The following is a 19,892-nucleotide window of genomic DNA, read 5'->3' on the forward strand; positions in this document are numbered from 1 at the left end:
ATCCTTCTTTTCTTTTTAATAAAACAATATTTACCAGAGTAGGTAAAATGAATATATATTTTGCTTTGATTAGATTTCTACTAAACATATGTCCTTACTAAAATATCCGAGCTGTTCCTAAAACGTGTAAAAAACATGCTGGTGACAGGTTGTTGAGATTCATATTTCCACTCCAGGGCAATCCTTTGACGTAGAGTACTGATCACAGGATTTGTTGTATTTTTCCATTCGAACAAGGACTCTAAAATAAATAAACCGATGGAAAGATGTCCCCATACTCATGTGACTTTTGTATGGTTAGCCACTGTAATTTTAACAACTATATTATATTAATGACAATCGAGGCTAGCCTATAATTAACTCTTCGATTCCTTGGCTCAGGTTGGAGAATACTAATAAAACGTGGGTCAGTTCTTGTCCATGCTATTACATACATCTCTATGTGTCCCCTTTGGGTTCCCAATGTATATGAAATACGAGTCCCTTTGTCACATGTATCCCCATGGGCATCCCACGAAACCGCATAATTAACCCATTGGTCACCATAGTTTCTCTATAATTTCTTATGTGATGTATGTTTAACCCACGGTACCGTAAACATCCCATTGGTGAGCCTTTCCGACCTATGGGACACGAATGTGGGATTTCCTTTGGTACTTTATGGGCAGTTAGTTCTGTCCTGTCTAGTAGTAGAATATAAAAATATCTGGTAACATACCTGATTGCACAGGACTCATTAAGATCAACACCACTATCAATAATATTCGAAGCTTTATGAAATTGCTTAAATAAAATAAATATTTCAAGTCCTTACAATACATAAATGTAGACATATGATTCCCGCGATAAAATGTTAAATTTAATGAAAGCTCACGAAGTTCTGTTAAAATTGTGCCAATTTTCATTTTCGTATTCTATGGCGCCATAAAACAATCTCAATAATTCACAATATAATCATGTTTCTTACGACTCCATAATTAATGGGAGGGGCGGGTCGGCTAGTTGTTTACTTCGCTATGATCATAACATTGACTGATTGTAAAGTATGTTACAAGTCGATTAGATAAAAATCTGCTTTAAATTATTATATTATTATAACGCTTACAATCTAAACATAACAAATTGTTATGAGTAATAAAGTTACACACTGATTTAAACATACATTAAACAAGAGCTAAATCTGCCTATTCATATTGCAGGTCTTTCTTTAGTCCTGAAATGTTATATAAACTTTTAATTAAATATTTATTAACATGACAAGACCATAATTAACTCTCGATGCCATTGATGATTAATCGCAAAAATGGATAATCGACACTTTGTTTATTTTCGTCACAATGGCAACCATGACAATCGAGGCTAAAAAAATTTAAAAAGAGTTTTTCTGGGCTTGAAGTGAAGTAATTTGACTGAAATGTTCAGAATATTCCCATTAGGGTATCTATTATTTAACTATTATAATGTGAACTGCCAGCGCTTTATGTAGTCGGAGGGGGGGGGGTCGATGGCTGAATGGTTAGCGTGTGCGCGCTGTATCATAAAGTCTGTCATTGAGTCAACTGGCGTGGTTTCGAATCCCCGGTTGTACGTGACAAGGAGTTGGGTCGCCTGTCCAACCTAGTAGGTTTTCTCCGGGTCCCCCGGTTTCCTCCCACTGCTAAAGACCCCTACGCGAATTATTGAAATAAAATTAAACCATATGTTAGGTTAGTCCCGAAATGACCTAGGTTGTGTCGAGTGGACTTTAAACCCCATTTCTCTCTCTCTCTCGCTTTTATGTAGTCTTCCATAATGTATCTTTAAGTTATAAAGTATTAGCATATTTATAATAGGTGATAAAGTTACAACCTGCTTTAAATTATGTTAAGGTATACAAATGCTATATAACGTGTTCTATCATAGATTTTCAAACACTGTTTAACTAGACTTCCGTTATCTTGATTGATTTCAAGTTCTCGGTTGTATTCGGTTTTTAAAAATATTTTGTTAAGTAACAATGCTTATTAAATAGCAGTAAGTTCAGGAGGACAGCAAAACATAACCGACAAGAGAAACCCACTGACAAGACAAACGCCGTGGTCAGTGCCAGAAATAACCAACAATTATCAAATAAAAGGTTTGTTACAGGCTCTTTCTGATGTAGAACCTCAAATGCCCAAAATTTAGGGTTACAGCCGGCGGTGCCGGTCGTCCAAAAGAGGCGAAGGCGCGCAGCTAACTGGATAGGGCCTCTGTGTAGCGGGAACCTAGAATTAAGACGGTTGTTTCAATATCTTCTTTTTCTATCGTTTGCACAAATAAAACGAGTAGTAGGGCCTTTCTTAACATATTTGAGTAACTTCCTTGTTGAATAAGTATGCCAATCAGGGCCCTCGTATAACGGAGGTCCGATAAGGCCATATGCCGGGGAGAGGGGCGCTTCTTGGGAGGCTGCAAATTATATAAGTGCATACCATACATATTTAAAGGGCCCCCTTGGAGGCCTTCGCTTCCCCTAAACCTGTGCAAACCAGTTCATATTTCAGCAAATAGAATTATGATTTTCCCAAGATATATTATAGGGTTTTTCGATCAAATTTTACATATAAGTTGATTAAATAAAACGTTATTTAGATAAAGTGTTAAAAGCATAGAAGTTGCTTGACAACGAAGCATACGACCACGGCAGCTAAGTCGTTTGGAAAGTCAACAAGGACTGTCGCATACTTTTTCCATTTATCAGAAAAGTTTTAAAAGCATAGAAATTAGGTTGGCAGGCAACGAAGCACAGGCCCACGGCAGCTAAGTCGTCCGTAAAGTCAACAATGGTTGTCGCATACTTTTTTCCTTTATCAGAAATGAAACAATTACAACATACTAAAATCTGATTACGAGTAACCACCCATTTGACTTCTTTTTAGTTCTGCCCTATTCTAACATTTAGCATACAAAACATTTAATATCAATTAATTGCCATAATCATCGACAATCGATAAGGTACTCGGCCTCTAGAGTGCTTACATGATTTTTCACACAGAGACCAAAGGTCATAAATCTAGCAGTTATTATCGGAAATCTTTGAAAATCAATATTGGTTCCTTCGTCCCATGACCTCAATCGGATATTAACTTTAGCCTCCAGGCGTGCACAAAATTTTTAGCATGATCAAGGGCCATTAAGTTGGTAGTATTCATCGAAATCGTTGAAAACCTATAGGCATAGGCTTCTTCGTCTTATGACCTTAAATACTTTGTATAAATTCACAGTCAACAATATACGACCACGTTGTAATGTGACAGTTTACAAACAGTATTTTAAAATTTCTTTAAAATCATAAAACATCAACTGAGCGTATGCACTGAACATAATAGTTATGGTATGCAAAGCGGGGGGGGGGGGGGGCGCCACATAGTCTTGTGAGGGCCCTGATGCCAATAACAATATATAAAAGACGATATGTGAAATTGTATAACATCAACAATAAATAATATATGACTGGTGCAATTTATTATTTATACATTATGATCATAACGTGTCTTTAAATGTTTTAATAACCAGAAGCCTTTTATGAAGAGTGTTTCACTGGTGTCCTTTTACCAAGATAAACCTAGTAATATCAGATAAATATATGCATAAAATGGTCCCGTGATGCATAGGCGTACGGGCTCGATGTATGATGAGAAGGGGGTCAGCACCGGTAATGCCCGAAAGTATTTGGGGTTACAGACGGTCGTGTCGGGCTTTGCGAGAGGCGAAGGAGCCGAGGGCCACAAACGCGTTTTCCTCTATCCCAGCCGGTGAATACAGCAACTTCAAAGTGATCTGATATAGCCTAACTTAGGTGATTGACTCGAATTCCACTCAATCAATACGTCATTTACAGTCTATGGAGATGGGGCAATCGAGGGAAAGTTTAACTCCCGCAAACGCCTTTCCCTGCTATTCCAGCCAGAGAACACGACAACATCAACGTGGTCGAGTATAACCTTCCATAGGTGACTTGCCAGAATCCAAGATCCAAAACAACCAATCAATCCCCGGGAAAACTTAACCGCCGCTATTCTAGCCCGTGTAATAAGTAACTTCAAAGTTTCCAATCGATTTGCAACCGAAATCCCACTTTATGCCGACCTGAATTCCAACTATCTATTCAGACTGTTGGAGCTACATTCACAAACAATAATCAATGCCCGAAAAATGTCGCACAAAGCAGAGTGGTTCCAGACAAAATGCTTTACTACATAGTCAATTCAGTACAAATTCGTGCTTTACTACATGCTTTACTACATAGTCAATTCAGTGCAAATTCGTGCTTTAATACATAGTCATTTCAGTACAAATTCATGGTATTCAATTAAAAGTAAAAATAATTTTCATATCAGATTTCGGGCACTTTATTTTTCCAAATAGATGAAATAATAATTTTTGTTTTCACTTTAGCCGTCTGCCCGAAAAATCTTACTAGAAAAATACTGGATGCCCCAATAAATTTTGATTTTTTTCGTTGTCAGGCCAGATAAGCCCACATATTGCAAGAGATAGATGGAGAGAACAATGCGACTTTTTCGTACAATCAGGGGCCATAATCCTGCAAAAAGTTACTGTCCGATACGAAAGAGAGAGAGAGAGAGAGAGAGAGAGAGAGAGAGAGAGGGAGGGAGAGAGAGAGAGATGTGGTTTAACGTCAACTCGACACATACTAGGTCATTTCGGGACTAATATACGGTTCAATTTTATTTCCATAATTCGCTTGTGCGTAACGGTCTTTAGCAGTGGGAGGAAACCGGAGGACCTTGAACAGGCGACCCTAGTCACATACAATCAACTCAAAGACAGACCTTATCATACAACGCGAACGCGCTAACCAATCGACCCCCCCCCACACACACACACACCACACACACACCACCCATTCCCGACATGCACAAATATCAAAAGGAACCGAGATCGTTTGAGTATTAACATATTTTACGTTTTTTCAAGACTGGATAAAAGCTGTCACTTCTGGAAGGTCAACAACCAGCAATCATTTGGTAGGGCAGTTCCGCTGGGGTGGTATTACGATGATGTATTTAAATGTACATGTATTTTTTTTTTTAAATCGTATAACACTTGTGACCTCTAGGGGTTCCATACGCTTAAAAAAAATGCTATTTTTCGTACAATCAGGGTCCATAATCCGGGAAGTGACAGTCCGATATGCGTATATATCGAAAGGAACCAATATATTTGCGTTATAAACATACATTCACGTTTGATCAAACTCGAATAAAAATTGGGACATCTAGAGGGCCCACAACCTATGTATTACATACTTTTAGACTATTTGCGTACAAGCAGTGTCCATTTTGACCGGCAGTTTCGGTCGGATTTTTGCGAAATTGGGCTGTAATTAAAGGGTTTTTAAAATTGAATACAAATTGTGACATCTAAAGGATCCACGAGATAAAATTGTGATTTTTCGAAAAATTATTGGTCATAATCCCGGAAGTTACGTTCCGATAATTTTAGACTATTGGCGTTCAAGCATAAGGTTAAAGTTGCATCAGAATTAAATCACAATTGTGACCTCTAGAGGGACCACAACCTTGATATACCATACTTTTAAAATATTTGCGTACGAGGGGTGGTCATTTTGGTTCGGCGGTTTCTGACCGATTTTCATAAAATTGGAACTCAACTGTCATTAACGGTGATATATTCGAACGATTTTTTAAATTGGATACACAAGCTAAAACGCGAATCGCGTACAATCGGGAGCCATAATCCAGGAGGTTACAGACCGATGTGCGAGAATATCAACAGGAACATGCATGTCAAGATTCATGAAAATCGGATAAAAATTGTGACCTCTAGAGTGGACACAAGCTAAAAATGTGATACAATATTCATACAATCAGGCGCTATAATCCAGGAAGTTGCGGTCCAATATGCACAAATAACGACAGCAATCAAATCCGTTTGGAGTGAACCTATCATATCAAGTTTCGTCAAATTCCGGTAACAAATTTGGCCCGTAGAGTGTCCACAAACAAATTGTGAACGGAAAGGACCGACAACAATAAACGTTCTCATGAAAACGCATACTTTACCTTTTTTTTAACCATGACATTTTATTTAAAGAGCCATCATAAAGAACCCACGAAAAACAGTTGACAGTGCCTGTATTGAAGTGGGGGGGGGGGGGAGTAAAATTGGCGGTACACGAGATCACGCTGATTTAAATGATGATTTTCTTAGAGCTTGGTAAAAATATTACTTTTTAATTCCGCTGCACATTTGTGTGTAAGATTCCTATTGTTTTGGGGCGGGGTGGGGGGGGGGCAAAATGTAATTTTGGGGACAGAAACCATTTGGTTCAAAATTTACCTGAAAAGTGTTTTCTCTTTGGCTTTTTCGTTCAATCTGATTAAAACACAGATGTTATTTCGTTTCGTTTTTTTATGGTTCAAAATTTCGTTTTACTTGTCTTCACAATACTGGATTCAATAGTAATTTATTCTGGCATAAACAACATTATTAAAATGCTAGAAATACAGAGACCCTTCTCTGGTGAGAAACCAAAGCCAATTTATACTAATTCACTTGTAGGTAAAGAAATATAATTGAACAGTCATTAGTAACATTGAATAAGGAATATGTACACAGCTGAACATATATCGAAGATATAATATATATATTATTATCGGTCATTAACACCAGCAATCATACATTATATTATCTAATAATATTAAAGTAAAGTCTTACTAACTAGCTTCATTAATACATGCGTGATACACAGCTCCATACCATTGTTTTACAGATGTGAGAGACAATCGCAAGTAGTATTATGTACTTACTAGTCATGTGAGATGTGAGAGACAATAACAAGTAGCAAATGTACTTACTAGTCATATAATGTCAAAGCTAATAACAAGTAGTATTATATACTCACTAGTTCTGTGGGATGTGAGAAATAATGGAGGAGACAATAACAAGTAATACTATTGTACTGAAACGAACAAATGGTCTGGTAGCTGGTGATGTTTTTAAATCTGTTATATATACCTCTCGTTCTACAAAAATAGTAAAATTGATATAACCACCCCTCTTGACTATTCACCCCCTTTAAGTCTTATTAGAAGCCCACATTTCAGTTTGTTAGCACTACGCCAACAATCCGTTCGTCGATTCCGTCAACAATTAATTTGTGAACGCAATAGACACTTAAAGATACATTCCCGCGTACAAACTGGGTGATTTAATGGTATATATGGAATAAAAACATATTCAAACTAATTAATTTGTCATAATTTTGCTTCAAATCCTTCTCAACAATGTAATTGCCAAGGAATGCCCTGCTATAAAAATTCGATCAAACCAGATCATGTTTACGTCACGTGACTTGCCTCTCTTAGAAGTCAGAGGAGAATTCATTGCATACAAAGACGATGTTGTCTTTAATCGCTTAATATTTATTACAGATATCGAATCCTAATTAAATTCTCGAATTATCCACTAACCGTGTCTTTTTCCGTCATTGTTATCTCCAAAAGTGTTGTACGTCTAACTCTTCATAAAGTTTATCAACTTGTACATCACGCGCTCAATCTCCGCGTGTGACCTTTGAGATCACGCGTGCAGAATTTCCTAATCGTCGGGCTGTCGATTAGGGGAACCCTTACATTTTTGTCCTGTATACGCTCCATGAGTGTTTTTCGGGGAATCCAGTATTTTTCTAGTAATATTGAGATTGGATATCTCTACTTTCCATATAAACAAAAATTGCCATACTTTTATTGGAAATAACCACCCGATAAATACTTTTCTGGGAACCCATCTTTAAATCGCTAATGGATATTTTTTAACAGTTGGTGTGACGTATTTTGGTCATGAAAGTAAGAACCCTAGTGATGTTCAACCTTCCGCCACTTTTCGTGTCTGAGTTATTCCCATTGGTCTAAAATTTCAGCGACTTTTTGTTCCGGACTTATTCCCCTTTGACAAAAACCTTGGGGACGAGATAGTTGCGACAATTCGTGGTTATCTTTTGTAGACCAATCGAATAACTGACATATATATTCCACTGTAAATACAACAACATATTGATACCAACGTCGGTTACATGAATTCCTAGAAATATTATCCATAAGTCCATAATTAACTTTCTGGGCCATCGGATGGCTCCGATATTGAGTAGATTAGAACACCCCAGCCATTAAAAGTTTCGCTCTGAATAAAGTAATTTGACTGAATTTTTCAATATATTCACTATCTATTTCGGAACATCTTAAGCAACATCTTTTCAGAAAAAAAACACAACAAGTTACTGTAATTCTGTATAGTTACCTTTTAATTTTGTTCTTGTTGATGTTTCTTCACCATCACCAAGTACTACATAACAGGCATATTCCCATCCAAAATCTTCCATTGTGACAATTATCAGAGTCATACTGACTCTCTCACCAGACCGATCATCATTTAGTGTCTTATTAAAGATTACGCGATTGTTAAACTGACCCCTGTCTTTCAACTTGTCCTGGTACCAATGCCCTAACGCAGCCTACAAAACATTTAAAATACAGCTAACCTTTTCATATATCACTTGATTTTTTTTATGAATACTTGTCCATAAAAATGGTTAGTAATTACATAGAAGTCATGAACGGAGCTATTGGATTGGCCAGTATGTCTATAGACGTAAAAGTTGGACATAAAACTGACGGTTTGATACAGCAGTGCTTAGTGTCGTCTTTAATCGAGATATGGGCTTGTTAGTAGACTACATATGTACTGGTTAGACACACTATTAACAATTTGATATAGTGTTGGGTGTAGATTGGTAAAGCGAAACACGGTGATAACTAAATTCATGAATATATGTCCATGTAAACTCTCAATTGTCACTTATGTGATTTCTCTAATTGTACATGTACATAAAATGTGAAAGGCTGTGGTGTAAATTGCAGTTTGCGTATTGTTTATATTTGCACCCTTTTGTTAAAACTGGGACTACCTCTTTAACATTAAAGGGACTCAAAAATAAAAGTGCGAGTACTATGAAATTTAAGCGCCCAAATATAGAGGAATGGACAGGTGTATTTACCTTGTCTCAAAATTTCAGCTCAAAATATTGAGTCGTTTTAAGATTTCGGGTCAATTTGTTCGTTGGATTACCTAATAATTGATTCCCATTTCTTTAGAGATCTGTACAGTTAATGACCCCTCTGTTGTACTTGATAACAAAAGGTAAATTTCGCCTACACATTATTGTTATAAAATTCAAGTATTTTTTTTATTCAGATACCGCATAATACAGCTTGTGGCAGTTTTATTCTCCAAATTTTTATCGGGATTGGCCCTTAAAGTACAGAGTATCCCAGCTGTTAATTAGATACATATTGAGTTTTACCTTTTCACTGTTATTTTCACGTATTATAAACACAACAACTGCTTGATAAGGATATTTGTATTCCCACATAAATGTAATATCTTTTCCTAACGTTGCATGTCTTTCAGCTTCAGAGTGTGTCCACTTTGGACCTGTAAACAATATATTTTACATACATACGGTTCACCTAAATCTCTCAATATATTCTGGAAATCAAAGAATAATTAGAGTTTCAATTAGACATTACTGCCATCTAGAGCTAGATGACTGCCACACAATGAGGCCTATGTCCAGGCCAACCACTAAATATTTTGCGAAAGTTGAGTAGTTCCACGAAATAATATCGTTTATATAATTTATTCTTTTAGGACTTCAAATGAAAGTAATTCATTTATGGTGGTTAAAAATGCATTGAAAGAGCTAAATCTTCATGTCGTAGTCCATTTAAGTCTGGCTTCAAATGTTATATAGATTAAGAATTCGCCAACGAATTGTGCAGAAAAAGTGCCGTCAGCTGTGTAAGGGGTGCCTCAAGTGCCAAAAATTGATAATTGTGCAAAGAAAGGAACAATATTTCGATGCAGTGTAGAAATTTTACTACACTATATCAAAAGTTTTTACTTATCACATTATAATGTATCAATGGGTATTGTTTGACCAAAGATTATTAAAAGTCAATCTTTGTCAGTTTCTTGCAAAATTAGCTTTGGAAATCGACAGGAAAATAGCTAAAATCACTCTTTTACGCGGAATCAAGGCTGGCTTAGGGTGAATGGCCGTGACGGACACGGGAATGTTTCTGCGTTCACGGGATCTAACAATGCGTACCCGAATCTTACATTTTTCAGATCATGAGGCTGATTAGTATTATGTAATCTATGGCTATATACCTAAAGAAAGCAATAAGAAATAGGAAAAAGTTTCATACTCAGCAATTTCAATTCAACGGACAAATTCATTGGTACTGGATCACCATAGTTAACTTGACAATTGTACTGGAGGTCGTAGTCTATATAAATAGGATCTCCCAGTATCAAAGATACTTTCGTCTCATTCGTCCCGGTTATCTCATCGATAGTATGTACCAATACAGTTGATATGAAGGGATCTGACTTGAATCCATCCTCCCTCGTCCACTTTCCCACAGGAACCTGCAATAATTTACGTTGAATACCTGTACATAAATAATCACCTTTTCAACTTCTGTAAAAACAACGGCTACATACAATCATTTAGACATAATACTACTACATGAAATTAAATGTGTTAAACGTCCTACTGTTCCGCTTCGACTGAGCCAATGAAGAGGGGCATACGCCATACAGTGTGTCATGAGGGACTTTTCCTGGACAGCGGCGCTACGTTCTACTCTTATATTGAATTCCTGTTGCAAGGGATCTTTTACGAGCATGCCAATGTGCACACGGGATTTCAGTTTTTCGTTCCATTCGAACGACTATACGTTGTCCCTTGCCAGGCCCTCAGATGTTATTAAGTGTCGGCAATCACTTAATTATGATATATGATCAATATGTAAGCAATAACATCGTTATGTAGTGATGCTCAACTTCAATTATAATCTGAACGAAATAATGATTTCGTTTAATTCAATTGTATAACCTTACTTTAGTATCCGAGCTGTTCCTAAATCGTGTAAAGACCATGCTGGTGACAGGTTCTTTTGATTCATATTTCCACTCCAGGGCAATTCTTTTATGTGCAGTAGTGATGACTGGATTTGTTGTATTTTTCCATTCGAAGTGCGAAACTAAAATATATAGACGGATCACAAATGTAATTGGTATATGACCTTCATACATATTAAGACGTCCGAATTTCGAATGCATGACTTGATTAGTATCATATAGTAAGAATGTCGTATAAATCAATCATCCACGTATTCATCCCATGGATTAAACCATCACACAACCTGGCCCCGAGTTCACAAATCATTCTCAGACTTAAGTTACGAATTTACGCAACTTTCAATCACTGTTTATGAGAAATATCTTTGATTCAGAAACACAAAACTTTACACATAGTTTCTTATTGATGTATTTGATACATTAAAACAGTGAAAGTTTTATAAAGGGCTATATTTTAGTTCAATTAAGGTGAGCAATTTTGAGTAAATTCTTAACTTAAGTCTGAGAATGCTTTGTGAACTCGGGGCCTGGCCTTAGTTGGCCTTTCTGTGCTATATATATCCTGTGACAGAAACCGTTAGTGCCGTTTAGTAATACACATGTAGAATAAAAAAAATCATGGTATCATACCTGTTGTCACATGATTCGGTAACACCAACACCAACACCAACACAGAAAGCATATTTATGGAATTCCTGTAATGAAATAAATATGTCCTAAGTAAAAGGTTCAAGTTAATGAAAACGAAACCGTTAACCGTTCAGTTCTATTCCTTTCATGGCGCCGAGTTCAACTATCTCAAAAAGTATCAAATAAAAATAATATTGAATTATTTCTAATACATACTTTGCGCCCTTTTTTTCTGCAATTGATCTGATACCATTTCTCTCAAATAAATATATTTGATTTTAGTGTGCATTCATGCTAAAGATCACAGGCTTCTTTAAATATACATGTACCATGTATCATACATGAAGGACCCAAATAGATAAACTAGCCAATAGATTTATGCTCATATAACTGTTGTTACAAAGCGGTTCATTACGATATTAGCATCGGAGTGGAACTGACATGTCTATTCACACGAAAATATGATATATACTAAACAGCAAAAACAAAACGTCAATACGATTTCAAAATGAGAGAGACACTTTAATCAAATCACTATAGAAAACGACTTACTACACGGATCAAAGCAATTATTTGTGAACAGTATGTTAACACATTAGTGATTAATTCATAGCAATTCCAAGACATTACGAGAAGGTTTAGAGTCTGTACACAGTCTATACATCAGTATATGTTGTGTCCACCGCGAGTGTCAATAAGAGCAGCGCGGCGTCTGTACATGGTGTGGACCAGACGATTGATGAACGCCATTGGCACCTGGACCCACACTCTCAGTAAAGCCTGCCGCAACCCATCGGCTGTGTTTGGTCTCGGTATGACGTTATTAAGTCTCCTCTAAATTTCACCCAAAGATGTTCAATCGAGTTTAAGTCCTGACTAAGGGCTGGTCAGTGCATAACGTTGACACCTTTCTGTAGAAAGTCCCGAGTAACTCTAGCGGTGTTGTTTGGATGGCGTGCGAAATGTGGTATGATGTGGGGTCTGAGAGCTTGATCGATTTAGCGCACTGCTGTGATGCCGCCTCCTCTCCCTGGACCAAGATTTTGGAACACCACAGGACCCACTCTCTAGTTCACCCCAAACCTTTATGCTTGGACCTCCCCATGAGTCTCCATAACGCTTGCCAAGTCGACGCCATATTCTGGTCCTGCCATCTGCAGTTGATAATGATACGCAATACCGAATCTTATCTGTGATGTTACCCACACCCCGGCGTCCACCCCACAACACGGGAATATTATAAACATATTAAAAAATGTTTCATCAAGCTCTAAGAAAATCACCATTTAAATCGACGTGAATTCATTTGCGGCCAAATTTTACCCCCCACCCCTTCCACACACGCACACCTGCAACCACCCACCCCACCTCGCCACAAATCAAAACAGTTGTCCAGGGCCATCATAAACACTGATTTAGAGATGGGCTGTCCTAGAAATTTATGTTTTATTAATAATTATATAACATGATCATCAGTTTTTTTAACATAATCACATTTTCCCCAATTGTAGACATTGGACCCCCCCCCCCCCTATCTCGAAAACACGCCCTCAGGCGCCTGATCACCACCCAGATTCGGAATCTGCGCAAAAAAACTGGTCTAGAAAACTTGGTCTCATAAATTCACAGCTCGGGTGGCGATTCACCCCCCCCCCCCTTCCCTTTTACCGCCGCTATTCTAGCCCTTGAATTAAGTAAGTTCAAAGTTTCCAATCGATTTGCAACCAAAAGGTTCAGACTTCTGAAGCTGCATTCATAAATAATAATCGATGCCCGAAAAATGTCGCACAAAGTATAGTGGCTCCAGACAAAATACTTTACTACATAGTCAATTCAGATTTCGGGCACTTTATTTTGCCAAATAGATGAAATAATAATTTTGTTTTCACTTTACCCGTCTGACCGAAAAGTCAGATTGTCAGAAAGTTAGGTACTTTACGATCTGTCCTTTTATTAACCATCTCGTACTTTAAGATCAATCGATCAACTGTACTTGACAGTGAAATCCAAATCAAGAACCAAGTATTGAGATCGTCCTTTTCTGAATCATGGTGTAGTTTTATGGGACAGGCTTCCCAAGAGACCTGAAACATTTATGTTAACATTTCAAAACATTAATTTTCAGGCAAATATATGACTTGCGCTCTTCATAATTTGTTGTTATTAATCTATACTTTTGTCCTGAATAATTGCTCAAATGCAAATTTGTGACTCGAGAAACACCCACAATAATTTAAAATAGAATACCCCTTTACCTTCTTCGCTTTTCAACATCTTTTAAAATAACGATAGGTGTGTTGCTTTAATAGTGGCAAGGTGTCATAGATAATATACGTACATGTATATCTCATTGTCGAATTCTGGCCATCTTTAATAGTGGCACGATGTCATAGATAATATATAGAGGATATTTGTCGTTTTGTCGTGAATAACATATTTTATTTCATCGAGAAGCAAGAAAACTTATATTTTCATGAGTGAAAATATAAACGTTTTCTTGCTTAGAGATGAAATAAAATATGTTATTTACGACAAAACGACAAATGTTCTATTTTTTATGATTTTACAATCATTTTAGGTAAAAACAACATGGACTACTTTGTCCGCTTGGACAACGCGGGGGGTTAGACCGCTTTACATCTTTATCTGCTTCTGGTGTATGAATACTTTGAGAATGTAACGATCGACAAGTCGGCGTGTCGGCCATATTGTTTTCATAATTTTGTCACTAAAAAGTGTTTTACTGGGCGTTTGTGAGAGTGTGGATTATTACATTTTTCAGGACATGTTACTTTTACTGATATCGATGTGTTTATAGAAATACATGTAAGTCAAGCGATGTGAAATCATGCCACGGGTCTTTACAACAACACTTACACGAGCTCGACTCAACGACTTGAACTAGTGACCGTCGTGTAGTTGGGTAATGTAGTCCCGGCGGCCAGTGAAATAACAAGTTTTATTTCACTGCTAGCCAGTGGAATAACACTTTTATTTCACTGATAAATAGAGGATATTTGTCGTTTTAGAGTGAATAACATATTTTATTTCATCGAGAAGCAAGAAAACTTATATTTTCACGAATGCGTCGCATGAGTGAAAATATAAACGTGTGAAAATATAAACGTTTTCTTGCTTAGAGATGAAATAAAATATGTTATTCACTCTAAAACGACAAGTGTTCTATTTATTTTATGATTTTTACAATCGTTTTAGGTAAAAACAACATGGACTACTTTGTCCGCTTCTAGCCAGTAGAATAACACTTTTATTTCACTGATAAAACGCGGCATTCCAATACTGATCATAAAATAAAACGCGGTATGCCACTACTGATCATAAAATAAACATGTATATCTCATCGTCGAATTCTGGCTGTAAGTACGATAGCGTTGAATGTCAGTCTGTCCAGTTTGCATTGCTGGAATGAAAACCTGGAAACGAGTGGTATTCTCGGCTTTGAAGATAGTTACGATGTCATAATACGCGATAAAAGAATACAGAATTTATATAAAGATTTCTATCTACTGGACAGCCATTATACGTACTGTGAAACAGCTTTGTGACTATCGTACTAAATAATAAACTCACTTACCGATACATATCATGTCTTACATATTACAATCACTGCATACGCAAACAGTTTGTCGGTGCTATACATAGATCTCTTAGTAACACTGTATTTTAACCTGCATTGTTTAGATACTTTTTGACATATGCATCCACGGGGTGATTGTTCTGGGTTTTAAACTGCGTGTTCACTTTTTAATGTGTCGCTTTACCTTGCCCTAACGGAAATTCTCCGTGAAAGAGTTTTTCTAGAGATTCGTGTAATCTCTCTTTAGTTGGTCAAAGATAAAACCAATCTTTGTTTTAAATAATACGTCCGTGTATTACGCCAGTCATAAGTGATAACGGATTTCGTATTTAAGCGCAATACTCAACGGTCAAAGCTTTGACTTGTTAGATTTTCATGGGTTTATATTAATCAGTTGGTATGATATGGGTGTTAAAATTTTAGGGTGCCTCCATAAAGTTTTATTTTGTTTTCAAACCAGTCGTTGCCAGGCCAGATAAGCCCACATATAGTCCAGTGGTTGAAGGGGGGGGGGGGGAATCGCCACCCGAGCTGTGAATTTATGAGACCAAGTTTTTCTAGACCAGTTTTTTGCGTAGATTCTGAATCTGGGTGGTGATCAGGCGTTTGAGGGAGCGTTTTCGGGATATTAGGCGTTCAATGTCTACAATTTGGTGGAAATGTTGACATAAATGATTATCATGTTATATATTAATAAAACAGAAATTTCTAGGACTGTTCATCTCTTAAGAAGTGTATATGATACCCCTGGACAACTGATTGGCGGGAAATGAGTTCACGTTGATTTAAATGATGATTTTCTTAGAGCTTGGTAAAAACATTACTTTTTAATTCCGCTGCACATCTCTAAAGATTCCCACTGTATTGGGCGGGGAGTGGGGTGAAAAGTAATTTTGGGGACAGAAACCACTTGGTTTAAAATTGACCTGAAAAGTGTTTCCTTGTTGGCTTTTTCGTTCTATCTGATTAAAACACAGATGCTATTTCGTTTCGTTTTTTAGTTCAAAATTTCGTTTTACTTGTCTTCACAACACTAGGACCCGGAAGAGTTGTTATATAACAGACTGTCTAGTTGATGTGATGAATTAGCCAATGAAGCTGTCTGTTACGGCGAGTTCTTGGCGTGCTCTGCACGGAACTGTGGGTAAACCCCTAGACACGTCAGCGCTGACTGATTAATCAATGTCTGACGTCATAGGGTCAAAAGCAGCTCTATGACCCCTGGCACGACCTCCCAATACAACTGGTCAGATTTTCATGTAGACCATCGGAAGTATAAAAAAACGAAACGAAATATACATCTGTATTTTAATCAGATCGCTTTTTCGTTCAGTACCAATTTCGTCAGAAGATTCAAAATCAATGTTCATACTATGAGCAGGATAGATATCTTCTGGATGACTTATCAGCAGCTCGCATATATCCTTTGGATATGCTTCAGATACCCATTCACATTGTAAATCTTCATTCCAGCCTTGTACCGCAAGGTCATCTTGTTTGATCATATTCTTGCGTTTAATGTACAGCAAAAGTCTATACTCAGACACGATGGTAATAAAGAAAGAAGTATTTGTTATTTTTCATCACAATTAAAATCCCTCCTGAAAATCCTTCTTCTAGTGTCATCTGCTGATGTAAGTCGCCTTTCGCTGACATGGTACAAACATTTTTTCTAAACAGGCAATTATGAAAGAAAGACAGATGGTCATTACAACTGAAAGCATGTAGGCCGAGATATTCTCAACACTTTCAATACTAATCTTGATTGGATCAAAAAAAAATATCAAGATTAGTATTGAAAGTGTCGAGAATATCCTAGAACTGACAACAAACCACGAGGACACCAAAATAGCTTACCTACTCCTCTTCGCATTGCAAATTAATGAAGGAGCTGAAACAAATTGTATTCTCATTCTCCACGCAAACAATGATCCAAATATACATATTTTGATTGATAATGTAACGGACAAAGGTAGAAAATATTGCGGAAGGCGACTTACATCAGTAGATGACGCTAGAAGAAAGATTTTCTGGGTGAAAAAATAACAGACCTTTCTTTATTACCACCTTGCCGTAGTGGTCTTTTGCTGCATGGCTGGAATGAAGATTTACAATGTCATAGGCGTAGGAGGGTGTGGCGTCGTCGAAACGAGCGCTTCCAAGACGTTAACGTCATCAGACATGATCGATTTGGGGGTGGTTCTGTTATGGTGTGGGGGGGCATCACTGTTGCTGGAAGAACGGCTTTACATGTTGTTGCAGGGCGTGTTACAGGCCAGTACTACCGGGACAACATCTTGGCAGTCCATGTTGTGCCGTTCGCACGACGTCATGGCCGCCGTTTCATCTTCCAGGATGACAACGCAAGATGTCACAGGGCCAGGATCGTTACAGGTTACCCCCAACAACAGAACATCACCACATTACCTTGGCCAGCACTGAGTCCCGACCTCTCCCCCATCGAGCATGTCTGGGACATGCTTGGACAGAGGTTACGTCAACGTCAACAACGTGATGCTGTGGTAACTTTGCTGTTTGACCCCGGGTATCATTTTACCCTTATAATGGTCAGTATGCCTTACTTAGTCTAACGATCATTTGGAATAAATCGATGAATGTGAACTTCATTTCATTTTGTCATTTGTTTCTTCGTCAGTTTCATTAGGTGACTTTAATAACACTTAAAAATCAAATATCCCCTACTTTTTTTGAATAGTATATATAAAGATTTCTCTCCTCCGGACGACCATTATACGCACTGTGAAACAACTGTGTGACTATCGTACTAAATAATAAACTCACTTACCGATACATATGTACACTATTATGAATACTTTGGTTGTATGTATATATTTCTTAGTAACACTGTATTTTAATCTGAATTGCTCACATAATTTTTGACATATGCATCCACGGGGTGATTGTTCAAGGTTTTAGTCGCTTTATCTTGCCCTAATGGAAATTCTCTGTGAAAGAGTTTTTCTAGAGATTCGCCTATCTCTCTTTAATTTGGTCAATGATAAAATCAATCTTATTTTTGAATAATACGTCCGTGTACTACGCCATCCCATAAGTGATAACCGATTTCGTATTTAAGTGCAATACTCAAAAATCAAAGCTTTTGACTTATTAGAATTTCATGGGTTTATATTATTCAGTTGGTATAATATGGGTGTTAAAATTTTAGGGTGCCTCAATAAATTTTGATTTTGTTTACAAACCAGTCGTTGCCAGGCCAGATAAGCCCACATATTGCAAAAGTCAGTTCGGAACTAACATACGGTTCAATTTTATTTCAATAATAGCCTTGTGCGTAATGGTCTTTAGCAGTGGGGGGAACGGGAAGACCCGGGACCCGGAAAAGATCCCTCGAGGTTAATGGGCTATCCTTGTCACATACAACCAACTCAGTGACAGACCTTATGATGCAACGCGCACGCGCTAAACTTTTGCCCCCCCCCCTTCCCGATATGCACGAATATCAAAAGGAACCGAAATCCTTTGAATATAAACATATATTTTAAGTTTTTTCAAGACTGGATAAAAGTTGTCACTTCTAGAGGGTCCACAACCAGCAGCCATTTTGTAGGGCAGTTCCGCTCCGATTTTCATTGGTGTTTTTTTTTATCGGAAAACACTTGTGACCTCTAGAGCATCCATACGCTAAAAAATGCTATTTTTTTCGTACAATCAGGGTCCATAATCCCGGAAGTGACGGTCCGATATGCGTATATATCGAAAGGAACCAAGATATTTGCGTTATAAACATACATTTAGAGTTTGATCAAACTCGAATAAAAATTGTGACATCTAAAGGGCCCACAACCTTGGTATTACATACTTTTAGACTATTTGCGTACAAGGAGTGTCCATTTTGACCGGCAGTTTCGGTCGGATTTTTACGAAATTGGGGTAACCGTGATAATTAAACGGTTTTTAAGAAAACAAATTGTGATCTTAAGAACCCACAAGATAAAAATGTGATTTTTCGAAAAATAAGGGGTCTTAATCCCGGAAGTTACGTTCCGATACCTTTAGACTATTGGCGTTCAAACATAAGAGTTGCATCAAAATTAAATCACAATTGTGACCTCTAGAGGGTCCACAACCTTGATATACCATACTTTTACACTATTTGCGTACAAGGGGTGGTCATTTTGTTCGGCAGTTTCTGACCGATTTTCATAAAATGGGAACTCAACTGTCATTATGGTGTAACGGTGATATATTCGAACGATGTTTTAAATTGGATACACAAGCTAAAACGTGATTTGTCGTACAATCGGGAGCCATAATCCAGGAGGTTACAGACCGATGTGCGAGAATATCGACAGGAACATGCATGTCAAGATTCATGAAAATCGGATAAAAATTGTGACCTCTAAAGTGGATACAAGCTAAAAATGTGATTTTTCATACTGCAATCAGGCGCTATAATCCTTAAGTTGCGGTCCGATGTCACAAATAACGACAGCAATCAAATCCGTTTGGAGTTTCGTCAAAATCGGATAACAAATGTGACCTGTAGAGTGTCCACAAACCAATTGTGCATGGACGGACGGACGACAACAATAAACGTTCACATAAAAACGCACACTTTACCTTTTTAACCATGACATTTTATTTAAAGAACCATCATAAAGAACCCATGTCTACAATTCGGGGGGGG

The 19,892-nt window shown here is 37.4% G+C and overlaps 2 long non-coding RNA genes across 2 annotated transcripts; both read right to left on the reverse strand.

Annotated features, from left to right (window-relative positions):
- Positions 1–102: 102 nt before the first annotated feature.
- LOC130013528 (uncharacterized) lies at positions 103–18,147 on the reverse strand. Its single transcript, XR_008788699.1, has 3 exons — positions 18,030–18,147; positions 719–783; positions 103–241 (listed from the first exon to the last, which is right to left on the reverse strand). It is a non-coding gene; the product is annotated as an uncharacterized LOC130013528 (long non-coding RNA).
- LOC126825144 (uncharacterized) lies at positions 11,042–15,315 on the reverse strand. The gene is made up of 3 exons (XR_007681811.1): positions 15,221–15,315; positions 11,626–11,690; positions 11,042–11,117 (listed from the first exon to the last, which is right to left on the reverse strand). It is a non-coding gene; the product is annotated as an uncharacterized LOC126825144 (long non-coding RNA).
- Positions 18,148–19,892: the final 1,745 nt, after the last annotated feature.

The sequence above is a fragment of the Patella vulgata genome, chromosome 1 (genome assembly GCF_932274485.2).
Source record: "Patella vulgata chromosome 1, xgPatVulg1.2, whole genome shotgun sequence".
NCBI classification, from domain to species: domain Eukaryota; kingdom Metazoa; phylum Mollusca; class Gastropoda; family Patellidae; genus Patella; species Patella vulgata.